Consider the following 4,757-nt stretch of genomic DNA (forward strand, 5'->3'; position numbering starts at 1 on the left):
ACGCCCAGCACAAGTGCATATCCTTTTGAGATATCAATTATAATCAATTTTAATAAAACACAAGACTACATTATAAAACTCTATCAGTAGGCTATTTAATATATGTTGTTCTTCGGTTGTCAGTTCTTGTGTGAACATTATAGGCCTATATATACCCAAGCCAATTTATTATTCCTTCCTTTTTGTCTTGGTGTTTAAAATATTTTGAAACGAATTAATTAATTAAACAAACAGACTTACTGGGTGAGCAGGGTAGGCTAAGACAGCTGTCATATCATACCCTGCCATGCCCAGCTGATGCAAAGAATAGAATTTATATTTACACAGAAGAAAGCCCTGTCTAGACTCTGCCCCGGTACGAGTTGTGTCGAGCTATTCATTTGACTGTTTGTTTGATGAAAAAAGATTAAATGTAGTTGCAATAAATGCGTTAAGAATCCATACAACTGCAGCAGTGGAGGACTATTATTCTGCTGCGTGATACTGCAGAGGAACTGATGACGGCACGGTTTGATCTTCGGCTGACCAATCAGCAGAAAGGGGCGTTTAATTCCCGCCCACGTGTAGAAATCAAATATTCAAGCTGTTTATTCATTTTTCTACCCCGGAGCGAAAAACGAAAATTTAAGTTGATTTCTCGTTTTTCGTTGTTTGGAAAAAACGAAAAAGGAGCTGTGTACTTTCAAAACGAATGATCGAATGATACACGGATTCTTATGAGCATTTGATTTATGCTAATCGACGGACTGTTATGTTAATAAGTGCTGTCATTCGGTTATGTTTATTATAGGCCTATTAATATGTTTCAGCACGTTACAATCATTATATGGCCTGAGTTAAGGTAGCCTATCTTCTGAATTAAACAGTTCATCATAGAGATTGAAAGCGTGAATCCCGTCTCTCTCGGTTTATGGGTGTTTGTGCGTGCTTGCGGGGGAGGGGTGCGATTTTCAAATAATACCCAGCGATTTTTGAATATTATTTTTGCTTGTAATGCCCATCCCTAATATACATATATATATATAATATTACAGAAACTGCAAAATGAAAGTCCAGGACTTTCAAGGACTTTAAGCACTACTTTTTTGGTTTTCAGAGATCTCACTTATTAAACAACATCGTTATTATCTTTGAAATTCTAATAAATAAAACAAAATGGTACAAATAAAGTGAAGCACAAAAGCATGCAATAACTGTGGCAACTTTAACATGTGAAAGGATATTATGGCAAAGTTATCGCTTTCCTTCTTCAAACTGATTTTTTTTTTCATGAATATATGATTGACCTGAAGATTGAAAGCTGTATCATACATTCGGGAAATTATGAGCTATATCACTGCTTACCAACACTAGGGTGTGTGACAATGCATTTAGCTCACGAGATATACAGATACTTGGTTCACTAGAAGAGACAATATTTTAATACAATTTTGAAGATTTAAAAAAAAAAATTGTCTTTTAAATCACACAAATCAAAACAATGCAGTTGTATTTAGACATTTTTTAACTAATCAAGGGCTGAAACTAATGATTATTTTGGTAATCAAGTAGTCTACTAATTATTTTGACAATTGCGTAATCTGATATTTTTTAGTAATACAAATAGAAGTGGAAAAACAGGCTTTAGTATGACTATTTATATATAAACTAATGATGAGGCAATAATAATTGGTTCAAACAAAGTATCAAAACCAATTACATGGTTTTATTGAACACTAATAAAATAAACGTATATAATGTAATATGCCTACACAAAATATGAACATAACCAACTTAAAGGGATAGTTCACCCAAAAATGAAAATTACCCCATGATTTACTCATACTCAAGCCATCCTAGGTGTATAGGACATTCTGCTATCAGACAAATACAATCAGAGTTATATTAAATAATGTCCAGGCTAATCCATGCTTTATAATGGGAGTGGATGATAGCCCAAAATTTGAAGTAAAAAAATTGCACCCATCCATTATAAAAGAAGTCCATACTGCTCCGGGGGGTAAATAAAGGCCTTCTGAAGCGACGCGATGCGTTTGTGTAAGAAAAACATCCATATTTACAACTTTATAAACCTTAATCTCTAGCTTCCGCTAACTGTCGTACGCACATTCACGAGAGAGTGGAGTTCAGCGGATGACGAAGGACGTAGGGGTAGCAAAAGCTCCGGTGAGAATATGCTAGTCTCGTGAGAAACAAGTTTTGTTTATAGCAAAGGAAAACCAGTATCCTCTTGGCTTATATCGAAATCTGACATTTTTCTTTACAAATCCTCGTTTTGTACTACTAATTCGTGACCGGTGTTTTGTTTTGCTCTCTCCTTTGCACTTCCACGCTTGTCACTTCCGCGTCAGTCACCGCGTTTGCCTACGTGCTACGTCATCTGCTGGACGCCACTCTCTCGTTAATGTCATATACTCCTAGGATGGCTTGAGGGTGAGAAAATCATGGGGTAATTTTCATTTTTGGGTGAACTATCCCTTTAAGTATATTATGTATTATAACAAATACCTGCAGAGGGTGCCAACGGCCTGGCGATACTTCACTTTACAGCATGATTCAAGGACGTTTAAATCCATGTAATTTTAATATTTGGCCACATGCAAACTCGGAGCGAGGGTTTGAACTTTTATTTTGAAATCGCGATGTACAACAAATCACATAGAAATATGTTGATGTATTCTCCTGTGTTGGCATGTTTATAAATGATTTACGTTATAAATCTAGTGAGATAACATGCACCAGATCCAGTCTGTATCCAGATCAGATGGTCACTGCAGTCACCCGGATCCAGTACGTATTCAGACCAGATGGTGGATCAGCACCTAGAGAGGACCTCTACAGCCCTGAAAGACAGCGGAGACCAGGACAACTAGATGAGCCCCAGATACAGATCCTTAGTGAGGACCTTGTTTCAGACGGCCACCTGGACAAGACCACAGGAACCAGATGAGCCCTCTGCACAATCTGACTTTGCTGCAGCCTGGAATTGAATTGCTGGTTTTGTCTGGCCAGAGGAGAACTGGCCCCCCGACTGAGCCTGGTTTCTCTCAAGGTTTTTTCTCCATTCTGTCACCGATGGAGTTTTGGTTCCTTGCCGCTGTCACCTCTGGCTTGCTTAGTTGAACTGAGCTGGATGACTCTGCATCGGTTTTGATGGTTAAATCCTGACTCAAATCTACAGTGTGCAGTGAGACAATGTGGTGTTCTTCTGTTGTCTATGACAGCTTTTAGGTGCATTATCGGCAGCGCCGCCCTCTGGTTACATGAACGCATCACCACCACATCAGCACTGAAGACATGAAGAATTATGGAAAAAAAAAAAAAAAAAAAAACTAAATTCACAGCCTATTTGATATTCTATTATTAAATCAACTGATCGAATATTTGAAAACCGTGACCCATTCCCAATATATATATATATGAGGAAAATGTTCATTCTGCGCATGTAGCAATAATCTTTAACTAGACTACCATTTAACATGCAATCAAGCCAGTCGTGGTTTGACATGGCCAGAAATGCAGAGATTTATGTATTCCGTTGCATTCAGACAAGAATTTGTTCTGGTTTTAGAGTCCCCGAATTCCCCCTTTCCAAAATGGTACAATGAAAGAACTTGTGTATTTTAAATGTTTAAATGGTCGGCATTGACGTGCCTTTTGTCCAATGCTGTCTTTATTCGCACAAATCAATTGTAAAATTCATTTAGAGCTTTTTGAATTTAACCCACTTTACATATTTATATTTCACACTTCTTATTAAATTAATAAAAATGTTAATAATTCCAAAATGAATTTAAAAATGTGTAAAATAATCATACTTATACTGTAGATGACAGTATTACAGTCTTTTACAGTGTTTTTCAAAAATAAAGAAATATAAAAAAATGTAACATTTGGTCGCGCCTCTCAGTGAAGTTGAACTCTCCTGTCAGCATTCAATTCTCACGAACCGACCGTCACGCAGAGAACACGTGATCATGCAGGATTCAAATGCACACTTTACAAGATCTCACAGCAGGATTGGACTACGTCTGCAAGGATTGTGAAATTAAACGTGACCCATGATGGCGAAATGAGTTGGAATGAGCAAATTTTACTTTCTCCATTAAAATACCTTCAAAATGATAAGACTTGTTGGAATTGGACAAAAAATTACTGAGCTACAGCCGTTTGAAGGTCATAGATGGACCATTGACACTCCTAATTGAGATTGTAGATCAGGGTTCCTCAATTCGTTTTCGCCGAGGGCCGAATTCTGCCAACAATACCAAACCAAGGGCCACTGACCCCTACATATATATATATATAAATAAATATAAATTATTATTACTACAATAATTATATTGTTGCTTTTGTAAAAATAACCAAAAGATGGTCACAAGATAAATATTCAGGTTTTTTCCCCCAGTAGTCTGTTTTATTCAAACAATTATGAACATTTTTGCATTTAGATACAGAAGAACTTTGCCTGTTGAATATTAAAAACAAATGAACAAACAAATCTTTTTTGGATCTCCATGTCTGCATGCAAATCAACTGTTCCTGCTCATCTCCAGACTGGATCTCTTCTCTCCACTTTCCCTATCATATCCGAAAATATGACAGGTATTGATGTCTCAGGTATCTCAGGTAATGATTATGTGCTTTATTCAATGTTAAGAGTGTCTAATGCGAGTTTGAATATTATTCTGCGTGATCTTTATAGCCATAGTGAAAGCAACAATAGATATTTTACCTCAGATCTTGAAAATAAATTA

This window comes from Sinocyclocheilus anshuiensis, unplaced genomic scaffold, assembly GCF_001515605.1.
Source record: "Sinocyclocheilus anshuiensis isolate Anshui unplaced genomic scaffold, SAMN03320099.WGS_v1.1 scaffold3089, whole genome shotgun sequence".
Classification (NCBI taxonomy): Eukaryota; Metazoa; Chordata; class Actinopteri; order Cypriniformes; family Cyprinidae; genus Sinocyclocheilus; species Sinocyclocheilus anshuiensis.